Source organism: Camelus ferus, chromosome 2, assembly GCF_009834535.1.
Source record: "Camelus ferus isolate YT-003-E chromosome 2, BCGSAC_Cfer_1.0, whole genome shotgun sequence".
NCBI classification, from domain to species: domain Eukaryota; kingdom Metazoa; phylum Chordata; class Mammalia; order Artiodactyla; family Camelidae; genus Camelus; species Camelus ferus.
In genome coordinates, this window is record NC_045697.1 from 76,452,762 (window position 1) to 76,467,481 (window position 14,720).

Genomic DNA, 14,720 nt, shown 5'->3' on the forward strand with positions numbered 1-14,720 from the left:
ATTCCATAGGCTTTGGAGGCTCAAATACGATATTAAACTTTGGCAAATGATTCAACATCTCGAAGCTCCAGTTTCCTTACTTGTGGAATAGAATGTCCATCTTACAGAGTTGTGAGAACTCAGTGACATCGTGTATCATGAGCACTTAACACAGCTCCTATCAGACGGTAAGCACTTAATAATGATCAGATATTGCATATAATCATAGCTACTCCCTCTTCTGTTCCAACTGCTTCCACTCCAGCCCACATTCACAGTACTGTCTTCCATCTCCTGATGTGTGGGTTCTAGGGGAAGCAGAGTGAACGGTTAAAAGCATGGACTCTGAAGTCCCACTGTCTTGGCTCTCTTCTTGTCTTTTCTGTTTACTGACCTAGGGCAAGCTACTTTACCTCCCTGTGCTTCAGTCTCCTCACCTTTAAAATAGGGATGATAATAGTACCTAATTCCTGAAGTTATTGTGAGGACTGAATGAGTTAATATATGTGAAGTACTGAAAACAATGCCCAGCTGCTGTAAGCTCTCAGTAACTATTAGCCATCATTATTATTATGCTTATTAATGCGATGGAATTCATAACCTCCTTGAGTTAAGTTGTTGGACTGTGATGTCCATAAAGTCTACTTTTGTCTTCACTGTATCCCCAAGCACTTAGTACGTTATCTGACACAGAGTGGGGCCTCAGTATATATCAACTTTTACCATTTCGTATGTAGACTATGAAGTGACTTTCTAACAGCACTCTCGCTCTGTGGTTATCACCCCTCAAATCCATCCTGTCAACCCAGATCTATCCCAATCCCATCCTACCTGCCTGTCCCATCTGATCTCCCATTGTTCCTCTAAACATCCTCAATCTCTAGCAAACACTGCTGATTTCCTCCCCCAACCATGAACTACAGGGGGTGGGCCTCAGCCCCAGCCACTGGGGTGAGTCATTATTCCTTCAGATCAGTCAGTGTACTCATTCCTCTTACCAGTGACTGACTGAGGTGTGGACACACAATGGAATTTTGACCAATTAGATCTGAGAGCAAGCCTTTGGGAAGGAGAGAGGTATCTGAGAACGATTTTCCTTAATGATAAAGGTAGTTAGGGAGAAACAGTTCCTCTGCTCCCACTGGATATTGCGGCATTTGCATGTGAGGCCTGGAGTTGTTGCAGCCATCTTACATCCATGAGGAGAACTAAGCCAAAGCTCTAAGGAGGACTGAGATGCACTGATGTGCTGAATTAATCAACCTGTACCATGCTAGCTACAGAATTCTTCTTATTTAAGAGAATACATATATATGACTTGGGCTTTTCTGTTACTTGCAGCCATAAGTACCCTAACTGATACACAAGAAATCCTCCCCAACAAAAAAGGCCAAGATATAATACTTAACCCCCAAAAGTGCACATATCATAAATATACTGCTTATTGAATTTTCATAAACTAAATATACCTATGTAACCAGCACTGAAATAAAAATTCAACTTCATTAATATATTAATGAAGAAATAAAAATTAAAACTATTTTACCTAACAAATGGGTAAAGATGAAAGATTAATATTCTTTCTCTTGATTTGGATGTAGAAAAGTGTATTCTCTCATTGCTTTCAGTGAGTATATAATTTGGCAACATGTATCAAAATTTTAAACATGTTTGCATTTTGACCCAGCAATTTAACTTCTAGGAGTTTATCCTAAGGAAATAATCAAACAGATATGCAAAGAGACATGTACGTCTTCACCGCTGGCATTTCACAGCAAATAATTACAAATAATCCAGGTAGCCATCAATAGAGAACTGGTTGAATAAACTTTTGTCTACCTCTAAAAAGATACCTTTATGAATTGATATCATGGGGAAATTTCCCCATAATATACTGTTTTTAATAAAGTCAGCATGTTGTCTAATACTAAGTATAATATGAGCCCACCTGGAGTACCTAAGGATAACAGTGGTTATCAGTTGGGCATAAAAGCAGAGACAACATCTACTTTGTACTCCATTGTACTGTTTTACTTTGTGAATCAACAGGCACGTGCTACTATTTTCATCAGAAGTCATACTGAATTGTTGAGAACATGTACTCTGCAAGGCACTGGAAGAACCACCCCAATGCATCAGCCCTCTCCTCCTGAATCCTGCCTGCCAGTAAGACAGTGGTTCTCATTGGGTTGTCCCTGTACCACCAGCTAGATAAAGATGTGGTCCAGGTAAGGCATTGAGTTTCCATAGCAACCACAAAAAATTCACTGTAAAGATTACAACCAATGATATTTATGGGAGCTTCTATATTCTTATAACTGTGAGAAGAACAATTTTTAAATTTCTATAAGAATTCCAACTAGATGACAGCTGGAAAAGGCAAAACTATGGAGATCAGTGGTTGCCAGGGGTTAGGGTAGTTGGGGAACAACAGGTGGTGCACAGAGGATTTTTAGGGCAGTGAAAATACTCTGTCTACTGCTATAATGATGCCTACATGTTAGTATACATTTGTCCAAACCTATAGAATGTATGACACCAAGAGCAAACCCTAATGTACAGCATGGACTTTGGGTGATAATGACAGGTCAATGTAGATTTACTGAGAGTAACAAATATACCATTCTGGTGCGGGGTGTGTGGAAGCAGGAGGTTTTGGGAACTGTACTTTTCACTCAATTTTTCTGTGAACCTAAAACTGCTCTAAAAATTAATTATTTTTTGATTCAATATATGTATATATTTCAAAATGATCACCACAAAAAGTCTAATTAACAACTGTCACTACATAGTCACAATTTTTTTCCTGTGATGAGAAGTTTTAAGATCTACTCTCTTGGCAACTTTCAAATAGGCAATACAGTGTGATTAGTGGGTTAACTGTATCCTCAGAACTTATTTATTTTATAACTGATGTTGTATCTTTTGACCACCTTCACCCACTGCCCACCGCTAGCAACCACCAATCTGTTTTCTGTATCTATGAGTTTGTTTTCATTTTGTTTAGATTCCACATATAAATGAGATCGTATTGGTATTTGTCTTTGTCTGACATTTCACTCAGCCTTCAAGGTCCATCCATGCTGTAGCAAATGGCAGGACCTTCCTTCTTTTACGGCTGAATGATATACTATTGTGTGTATATACACACACAGATACACACATATATACATGTCACATTTTCTTTATCCATTCATCCATCAGTGGACACTAAGGCCTTTTCCATGGCTTGGCTATTGTAAATAATGCTGCAATGAGTGTGGAAGTCCAGATATCTTTTCAAATTAATGCTTTTGCTTCCTTTGGATACATACCCAGAGTGGAACTGCTGGATCAAATGGTAGTTCTATTTTTAATTTTTAAAGGAAACTCCATACTGTTTTCCACAGTGGCTGCACCAATTGATATTCCCACCAACAGTGCACAAGGGTTCTCTTTTATCCACAGCTTCACCAATAATTGTTATTTGTTGTCTTTTTGATAATAGCCATTCTAGCAGCTATCTCACTGTGGTTTTGATTTGCATTTTCCCAATGATTAGTGGCACTGAGCACCTTTTAATGTACATGTTGGCCATCTGTATGTCTTCTTTAGAACAGTGTCTATTCAGATCCTCTGACCATCTTTTAATCAAACTGTTTGCTATTGAGTTGCATTAGTTCTTTATATATTTTGGATATTAACCCCTCTAAAGCCTATTTTTCAAAAATCCTATAGGCATAAAAATGTTTGTGAGAAATGGGTCATTTATTTCTCTCATTAGGAGAAAAATTGACTGGCGTGAGCTAAAATTGGAAAGGTTCAAAACAGCTGGTTTATTAGAACCTGTTTCTGAATGCCCACTGACCAAAGCAGCCTAAACAACACCTTATTCTTCTCACACCTAGAACATTTATCTGCCCAAGGTGTTGCATTCTTAGAGGTAAGTTTTCACCCAAAGCATTGCAGCCATAGGTGAAATCAAACAGAGCCGGTTTCACTCACTTGCAGTGCTTAAAATATTTATAATCCTTTCTATAGCCAAAGGCAGCAGGCTAATTATTTACCAAGCAAGTGGAAATGGTGTCCCCAAGGATATGGTAGAACAGATACACCAATTGGGAGAAAGACTGGTAGTTAGCTGGAGTGCAGGGAGTCTCACACGCATCTTGGAGGGGCTCTATTTTAGACTCACGTAAGAACTGGACCCATCGTGCTACAAATGACACTTTTGCTACTGAAAAGATCAAACGGTGCTGAAAAGGCTTCTGTAGCTAGTCCTCAAGTTGATTTTCTGAGCATCTCTAATAAGCTACAGTGAGAGAAATTTGTGCTCTCTTGGGCTAGAAGGTCCCAAAATGGAAAGGCTCTCTAGATTCCAGGAGAGAGATTTAATGGAGGTGGGAGATTATTGAGGCTCCACAAAAGGCTTTAAATTTCCTAGCCAAAAAGCTTTTTATTGGTAACGATGGTGATTTACGGGTTCTGCTAATTAGAAGACCAGTTAAGGCTTACTTTAAAAATTTTCAGAAAACTCAGTAACATCTAGCCTTGAACATGGTGCTCCCTCTCATCTCACCCCTCAAAAATAACAACAGTAACATGTTTATATTCTTCCAGAATTTTTTCTGTGTGTGTGTGTGTGTGTGTGTGTGTGTGTGTGTGTGTGTGTGTGTGTAGATATATATGCATCTATTAGTCCTGGTGATGTTATCAAGATATCACATTACAATGCTGTTGGTCATTTCCAGCTCTTCTTGAAATGCTCACTTAATGACAGAGAGGTCTGACACAAAGACCAATAGCCTGAACTGAGTTTGCCCAATGCTAAAAGTTCTGATTCCCACCTCACATCAGTAATAATAATGCTTCCTAAACACTACCAGCTGTGCTCTCCATGTTTGTAAAACCTAGCCTGTGAGCATTTTGCAAGTCTGAAACCTGGAAGTTACCTTAACAACATCCTTTCCCTCCCCTCTGTGCTCCATCCACAACTACGTGCAGGCAATCTGATCTCCTTCCAGGCTCAGATTTCTGCATTTTCAACATCAGAACCTTGGTCCAGGTCATTGAAATCTCCCATCTGAGCTACTGCAGTAGCCTTCCTGTGATCTTGCCCTCCTTCAACTCATTTTCCAAGAAATAGCTAGAGTGATCTTTCTAAAAACATAAACCTAACCCTAACATCCACTTACCAAAGGCTTTGTGTTGCACATACAACGAAGTCCTTGCATGATGTTGCCATCAGTCCTTACGTGATCGAACTCTGCCTCCCTGTCCAGCCTCAGTCACTCTCCCCTCACTTCCCAGGCTCTGGCCACTCCGACTGTCAATTCCAGGAGTATCCATCCGTGTTCTCTCCTGGCTCGGATACATGGACCCTGCTGTTCTCTCTGCCTGAAATCTTCTTCCTCAACTCTCCCTTCTTCACGTAGTTAATTCCTATCCAGCCTTCAGATCTCAGCTCAAACATCACTTTGTCAAGGTAAGTATTTACTGTGTCTGTGTGATTGGTTAATGTCTCTGTTGCCCACTAGACTGTAGGCTCCATGTAAGCAGGTCTGTTTTAGTACCTGGTTTGCCCAGAAACTAACAAAGTGCCTGCCACATGGCAGGAACTGGAATATTTGCCAAGCCAATTTACTTCCCTGTGAAGGATCTTAATTTGCTAACAATTAAAGGACCAGTGCAAGTCAAGCTGCTGGACAGAGTCCCAGCTGGGGAAACAGTGACCATGCCCTCTGGTAAAAAAGCCAGAAAGTAGGAATTTTCTCTCCATTTCTGATACTACCCAGGCACCAAACCCTGGCTTCAGGGTGCTCTGTTCAGCTTGGTCATGCCTGGATGGGCAAAGATGAGACATACGGACAGTATATGGACATATGGACAGCAGTACTGAATCCTCCTTTTTCAAGATGAAAAAATGACTTTCCAAAGGTTTGGGTTTTTTTTTTTTTTTTTTAATAATTAAATTTTAATAGCTAACTGAGCTGGGGAAATAAACCAAATCCATCAAAATTACTTTTCCATCCTTTGGCGCCCTCTATTGACAGTAAATGCAATTGCAGTTAAATTATTGCAAATTCTCTTCTAGCTGGGAGATGAGAAGGTATTTGCAGGTCTTTCTACAAATACAGATTCTGGGTGAATTTATAGTCTTTGGGAAGATCTGATACTCTCTCACCAAAAGTGGTGTTTATGGGTTCATGCATTTCAACTTTTTTGCCACGTCTTTAGGCATATATCTGCATTTGGGCAATGTTATTAGAACTCAGAGGAAATTTGTGATAGAATTTCCAAGTCTCAAACAGCAGTAAGAAAGAAGCATCTTTGCCTGTGCAGAAAATATGCTTTACACAGAACTTCCAGGTTATTTTTTTGTTTTTCTTACCTGGGCAAAACTCAGACCTATACTGGAAACAAGGCCAAAGCAAATATTAAAATATATTTGTTTTAAAATTTATTTTAATTATTTTTCATTTAAAATTAAATAGTTTTTTAATTTAATTTTAATTAATTTTAATTTTTTCCAGGTAATGTTAGTTCCAAAATAATGTTAATTCTTTTCTAAACATATGACCCACTTGTCATAGAAAAACAGACGAATCAGTAAAAAAGGATAAATCAATTTTAATATATGATTTTAACCAGAAGCATAATTGTTGAGTTAGGGAATTATTTTTTTTAATTATTACAATTGAAGCAAACAAAAATATAAAAATTCTCTAAAATGAATTTATTACACATGCTTAGTTTTCACAATTTTTAGGAGACACATGTAGAGCAGAACCCAAGAGCCTGAAGGTCAAATACATAAAATTTTTCAGTCAGTCAGTATATAAAATTTTTCATTTTTTTCCTATGAAGTGGTCAGTGAAAATAAATAAACGAATGATGAGTCTCTGTATTAGAATCTACAGGTCAGCCTGTATATCGGAAGTACATTGGATACTGAGGCAGTATCCGGAAGGCTGGGGCCAGAACAGTCCCTAGAAAGAGCACAGGCTGCCAAGTCAGCCAGATCTGGTACCATCCCGAGTCAGCCATTTTCTTGTGGTTTGACTTTCTGCAAACACTTTAACTCCTCTCATTCTTAGTTTCCTCATCTATCCACTGGAGAAAATGACACAGAGACAGCTGTTGTAAAGATTAAATGAAATAATGTATGTCAAGTGCCTAGCACAAAGCTATCCAATAGAAATATAATGCAAGCTACACATGTCACTTAAAATTTCTAGTGGCTGTGCTAAAAACAGTAAAAGGAAACAAATGAGTGTCATTTAACCCCATAGAACCCAAATGAAATATTATCATTTCATGTGTAATCAGTATAAAAATGTACTAACAAGATATTTTACACTTTTTTTCATGATAGGTCTTCAAAATCCAGTGTTTACCTTATACTGATAGCACATCTCAATTCAGACACAAAATTTTCAATGATTACAATCTACAAAAGCAATAAAGGTGTTTTTAATGGAAGAATATTTTACACTGCTTCAGTTTTAAAATTAAGTAAACTCTGAAATTCAGTACCACCATCTCTCTCTTGTCACATTTCCAGCGCTCATTATCCCTGCGAGGCTAGTCGCTAACTGCGATAGATGATTTTGTGTCCACTTGACTGGCTAATGGGTGGCCCAGATTAAACATCATTTCTGGGTGTGTCTGCGGGAGTGATTTGGGATGAGATTAGTATTTGAATCAGTGCACTCACTAAAGTACATGGCTCTCTCCAAAGTGGTGTCTCTCTCACCCTCCAAACTGTTGAAAGCCTGAACAGAGCAAAAAGGCAGAAGAAGGAGAAATCCATCTCCTTTTTCCTGCCTTACTGCTTGAGCTGGGACATCTGATATCTTTTCTTGCCCTTGGCCTGGGATTTATACCATTGCCCCCCACCCCCACTGCCTCTCAGGCCTTTGGACTTGGACTGAATCACACCATCAGCTTTCCTGGGTCTCCAGCTTGCAGATGGCAGATCTTAGGACTTCTCAGTCCCTATAATGGTGTGAGCCAATTCCTCATAATTTCATAAGAATGAATGACTATATATAGATTTTATTTCTCTGGAGAACCCTGGCTAACACACTATCATACTGGACCATGCACAGCTAGCACATTCCCAGCCTATAGTAGCTTTTGGTAAATGCTAAGTCATTCCAATCCTGGTTCTGCCACCAACGAAGTGACCTTGATCAAATCATTGACCTCTCTGGACCTCACTTTCCTCATCTGTAAAACAAGGCTGTTGAACTATGGGATCTTTGAGACTCCTCTAATCTATAATTTTGTATTTCTAAATCCCCACCCCAACACTGGCCCCATGCTCCTTGGACTCACACAATTTCCAGAAAGGAAAGCAGAAACTTTCTGTTTATCCCTACACTATCAATTCTGTTCTACAATCTTGAATGGAGCATCAGCTGTGTGTGGGACCTGAAGACACACAATGTGGTACTGGCCCTGCCCTCTAGAAGCTCACAGTTGAATGATGTGACCCACTGTAACACATTAAGCACAAGCTGTGTTCAAGCTACGAACAACTGCTGTGGTAACACACTGGATAGCAATAATCCCACAGAGCTCACAGATGGTTGTTTTAATTTAGCAAAGTACGTGAAAAATCAGTTAAGCCATGTGTTTGGCATCACCCAAACAAAATACCCAATATATTGGATTTTCTTATTTTGAACCTATGCTCTAGGTTTCATTTGGCCATAGCCTAAATATCTGAGGAGAACAAAAATGGTGCTAAAACACATACATCCTATCCTAAAACATGCTTTATTTGGTCTGTCTGGTCTAGGAGATGTGTCCTGATCTGCTCACCACGGATTCTCCTGAGTAGAGCAAGTCCTCTTGCCGACATTTGCCGAGCAGATACCAGCCTGCAAGTTGAAAGTCTGCATAAAGCAATTTCCGGCTGAGGCAAAGCATTCAGAGCCCCCACATTCACTGGCTTAGCCGGCAGTATCTCTTTCAACTCACCTGGTCTAAATGCTAACCATGGTTCACAAAATGATTCATTTCAACCTCAGCTGCTGAGACCTACGATTCGCCTCTTATACTTCAACTCTTTGCAAGTTGGAACCTGTGCTGGTTCCATTTGCTAATGGTGGCTACAGCCTTGTCTCTCCAAATTCCAGCATTGAAGGACAAAGACATAGCTATAAATTTCACTGAACCCTGATGTATAAAGTTATTGTTTCTTAGGTCTCCAAAGCATTTATTTCTGCCCCACATAGAAGCTATTCTCTGCAATGAAATGGGAAGGCTTCTCAAAAGAAAGCATTTGATGATCTAGCTGGTAAAAACAGACATGATTAAAACAGAGGCAAAGAATCCACATGTTGCTATTACCTTAATGATTAAAACATGCAGCTCATTAATTTAATCTGAGACTGAGCCCTTTTGTGGGTAGACAACTCATATGTAATGTCTTACTCCAGCTAAAGAGACTTGTCCCATGCCAAGCCTGGATCCCCATTTCTTTTATTATTGAAAAGCCATTGGTACAATCCAAAATGATTAAAGCCACAGAGATTGAATTGCAGACAAAGAACTTCAGATTGGATCAGGGATGGGAAAATAAAACTCCAACCGAGTACAGGACTCAAGGGACCCACAATCTAAACATTTGTTTTTTGTTTTTTGTTTTTTTTTTTACAAGCTGGAAAATTCAACTTTCTAGTTCATAACATGTAAGGGAAAATAACTGGCATAGTCTATTAATACACTAATACTATTTTGTGAGAGGAGTTCCTCCAGGGACCCTAAAAGAGGACCCTTAAAATCACATATGTATTATACACAAAATGTCAGACATATAAGACAACTAACGAAACAAGGATTCCTGGGTCCAATTCTCCTTGTCCATAGATACTTACTGTATGAACCTAGGGAAATTTTTAAACTTGATTATTGGGATAATAATTAACAAAACAGTACCTAAAACATTTAACCAGAAAGCAGACCAGCAAAATTAACATTCCACAAAAATTTACAGAAAAATAAATGAAAAAAAAAATCACATTGCCTCCAGGTAACTAATCTATAAAAAATCAAATATTCTCATTATAACTATTCCTTTGTACAAAACAAAAACAAATAATTCAAGCCTTTGCTATCACTCAAAAAAAGCGAAGAATGTCTTTTTCAATTGCTAATACTCTGCATCTAAGTTTTAAGATTCATCAAACCAGTTCTCAGTCACCAGACTTGAGCCTTGTTCTTTTTCTTCGTAAGTTACGACTTACATAATAAAGCAAACTGTATCCTTAGGTGATGTTAGGTTAGGCTACAGAGGAGATTCCTGTCCCCTCTTATGCATCTTTCACACTCCATCCTTTGCCACGGGATCCTCTTGATCTAGCTCATGAAACAGAAGATAGTTGAGTGAGGGGCACAATTGCTAGGATACTTTTTGGTGCTCCTTAAAAACTAAAGTGTTTATGTTGAGGTAGATCCTATTTTAACCAAATGGGAAATTTCATTCTGATATTCTGCTGTTAGCCAGTTCTTTCAATGGAAAGACAATCATGACAAATGTTATATGAATTTTTCCACTTGACTATAGATAGGTTCTTAAGTCAAAATAAGTTTATCTTCAGTAATAAAAATACTCAAAGAAAAACTCTTAAATGGACTGTGTCTAGAGGAACTTACTCTGCCTGTGTGTTAACACAGAAGCTATATTGCCTGCTAAGACAAAGAGAGTGATAAATGGTGATACCACAAATATTAATTTTTTATTTTTATACATGGGGCCTATTTCTGGTTGATATTTCCTCTGGCTTGGCAGAATTGGCAATGGGATATTGATGCCTAAGAGTAACGCTTAAGGCAAAAATCTTGGTGTTTTAAATGAATTCTTTTATATAAATACCTCTTTGTGACCTGCTGTTTAACAGATTTTACAATGCATTATATCATGCTCCAATATTAGGACTTTTAGTTTGGGACTAGCAGAAATAGTTCAGCTAGTGAAAATAATAATTTTTTCATGCTATACTACATGGTAATTTAAAGTATTTCAATTAAACAAACTGTCTCATTACTGCTCCTTGATGATGCTTTGATATGATCAGAAATCCCAAGGATGCTATTGGGATACACTCTTAACTATCACATGAATGTGCTAAAGAAGGTTACCATATGCCAAACATTTTAGAGCACTCAGATGACCTACTTTAAAAACGTTTGAAGCCATTTTGTGGTGTGGACTCAGAACAAATTACCCTTGTTTAATAAGTAGCTTCCAATTTATGTTCCAAAAAGCATCCAAGCTCTCCCACTGAGATTTTAAAAATTCCACTTCTTTCTCCCATCATAGCTTAAGATTATTTGAAAGTACATTTGTTCATAAAGTACTTGTTATCCTCTTACTACTTTGCTTTTCACAGGACAGTCTAATAGTGGATGTTATAATAAATAATTGACTGCTTTATATCATATTCCCTGTCATTTCACCCTCAAAGATTCTAAATTCACTTGGACAGTTCTCTAAGAAACAAAAGATTAAGTACAGAAATAAACTAAATTGCTTAAGGTAGCATTGAGATATTCAAGATAAATTAAATGTTGCTACTTTAAGTTGAATATTCAAATGCCGTCAGATAAGCTGAAGGTTTAAAAAGATTTTAAAATTTGTTAATTTTACTGTGTTGAAAACAGATGGAAAAAACCCCTCCAAATTCCTCATGTTCTTAAGCAAGAGGATCACTTGTAAACTTTTTTTGTCATGTAAACAACTAGCTTCTTGAATTTAAATACCTGTTAATTTTAATTTAAATATTAGACAGAACCAGTTGTTGGACATGATAACAAATAACTCAATGCTCCATGTACTGAATTTTCAATTTGTTCTTTTGGTACTGTATGCTACAGCAATAGGAAAAGTATAGATTTTGAGATCTTAACTCAAATCTGCTTTAACCTGTAAAAGTGATGCAGTATTATTTACTCAAGCCTGCTAATAATAACACTATCTTTTATCTTGATTGTATAAACCATTTCTTTACTAGTTAGGGTAAGTAGTGCTAACTGCTATAACAGACCCCATGATCTCAGTGGCACACAATGAAAGTTTCTCCCTCACACACAATGTCCAATGTGATGGTTCCCACTGTGGCTTCAAAATTAATGAGGGTTTCAGAGTTCTCTCTTGGATCGTACAGTCAGAGGATGGACTACCTGATCCAGAGAGAGACTATGAAGCGTACTGCAGGAACTTGGGGGGAGGAAAGCCTAGGCCTAAAAGTATCGTACCTCATTTCCACCACTGTTTCAACTCAGTTACGTGGTCACAACTAAGTACAGGGGAGGCTGGCAAATGTAGACTGGCTGTCTACTAGTAGGTAACAAATAGGTTTTGATGAACACATAGAGATCTTGTCATAAGCCTCTATCGCCTCAGCAGGGACTTGCTAAAAGGAATCTAGTCTCTCCATCACCCTTATAACAAGAGAAAACATCACCTGGGTGGTAAACTGAGTAGTAAACACAAAGTCTATGCAGTGACACTGAAAGTACTAGTCTAACTAAAAGGCGTAAGTAACCAGTATGAAATACTAAAAGGTACTTAGTAATCTATGCAACATGATATTTAACCGTCATCGTCCCAGGTGCCTCTTCAAAGTACAAGGATTCAGTTTTTCCATGCAATTCTCTGAATCTTTTGAGTTCTGAAAGTACTTTTCTTTTCCACTCACCTGGCTGTCAAAAATGGCAGACATGGTAACTTTAACTTCACTTTAATCCTGAAAGCTAGAATTAATCAAAATAGTTCACCGAAATATTTCTTCCTGGCCTGTGTGACCCAAATTAGTGTTTTAAGAGGCACACCTTATGAACCAATTTGAAGCTGAAGCTGTGTGTATGCGTGTGTGTGTGTGTGTGTGTGTGTGTGTGTTTTAAGCTATGTATTTTTGAAAGCTTGAATCCAGACAAAGCCTCAAAAGAACATCCAAATAGTCTCTCAACGTATATTCCATTCAGTTTAAGTTCCTGCCAGAGGTCTGATTTGAGTCCTTGTTAATGATCAAGCTTTCCAAACTTTCTGCAATGACCTCTGATGCAAAAGGAAATCCACCCCATTGTATAACTAGTCTCCAAAGCAAAAATTAAGCAGAAAACTGAGGCAAGTTCCCAGAAAATTCAAGCAAAACCTCACAGCTTGATATATATCTTCTTTTAAATATCACAACCCCAGAGCAAGACAGCAAATAATTGATAGGCAACGCAGAGAAGGGTAACTGACAGGACTGAACCCCTGCAGGGACTGACCTAGAAAGAGATAAAAGAAACTGAGAGAGACTGGTTGCGCCATCTTCACACAGTCCTGAGAGGTAGACATTGCTGAGATCTGGCCCTGTCTAATCCCTCCATGGCTTCAAACATTGTTCAGTTTCTATTTTGGTAACGCTTACTTTTTCAAATGGGGATAGTAAGAAGTGGGTTCAGTTTCATCTCTAGGCTGAGGTGCATTCAAAGGGCATCTATCTGATTTGTTTTTTCTCTAGAAGGCAATCTTCCCAAAGCTTTCCAGAGAGATTCCTCTGGGACCGAATAAAACTTACTTAACCTCACTGGCCTCAATTTTCTCTTCTGCAGAAGGGGCGTTTAAGATATCTACCTTGTGGGCTTGAATGAGGATAAAATAAGTTAAATATGTAAGGTTGCTGAACAAAGGGCCTTACAAATAAAAGAACTCAAGAAATGATAGCCATTGTTATGTTAAAAAGAAAGTTTATATCAGCTGTCGATGACCTCTGGCATTACCTAATAATCCTTCAAGTTGGTAAAATATTACTTGAAGCCTAAAACTCTCTATATTTAACTTAATTCCATTCATTTTAGGCTATATTTTAGAGACTTACACAGTATCTTCTATGTGTTTTTATGTAGTTTCAATTTTTTTGAAAAGTCTGGGGATTCAGGAAAATGGTAAGGTTGAAATAGATGGTGCTGCCTAGACCTAAGTTTGTCCACACAGAAGCTCAGCAAGAATTTATGACGAAACAGTTCTTGCCTCATGACAGGAGGTATGGCAAATGTGTGGCCGCTGTAATACCTAGCTCACCTCCAAAACAGACATCTCCCTCTACTAGTGAACATCTAGATCACCAAACTCTTCTATAGAGCCCGGATTTTTCCATAAACTTCTCTTCAGAAATACTTTGGACAGTCCCCACAGATCTATCAGCCATTACTAATCTATTTCCATTCATGGGCAATCACACAGAGTGGAGCATATTTTAAATGGGAAGAAAACCTTGAAGAATAAACTGATTTTGACTTCTTATTTTGGTTTTCTGTGTCTGGAGACCAAAACAAAACAAAGCAAAGCAAAACATGATTAAAGCCAATTCTTGATCATCTGTGATAACGGAGAGTACAGTATAGCATGAACAAATCATATTAACGAATCTCAAAAGCCTACAGTAGAAATGAAAACTTAAAAGAAAATTATGTCTAAATATAAGACATCATTGGAACACAAGAAGCTTAAGTTTCATTTGAAAACAAACAGCAAAAAAATCCATGGTGGGCAACGATGGGCAAAACTGTTCTTTTGTCAAGAGCTGTTTACAAGTAACTAAATCTGCAGATTTTATTTTCACTTCCTCTGCCCTTCACTGCAAGTAGACTAGTAGATGGGGTAAGGTATCTCAACAGGGCAAGAGGCAAAAAGGAAGAGAGACAACTGAGCTGCGAAACCAGACATGTTGATCAGTTCTCGAATAATCCACATCTGCAAAGCT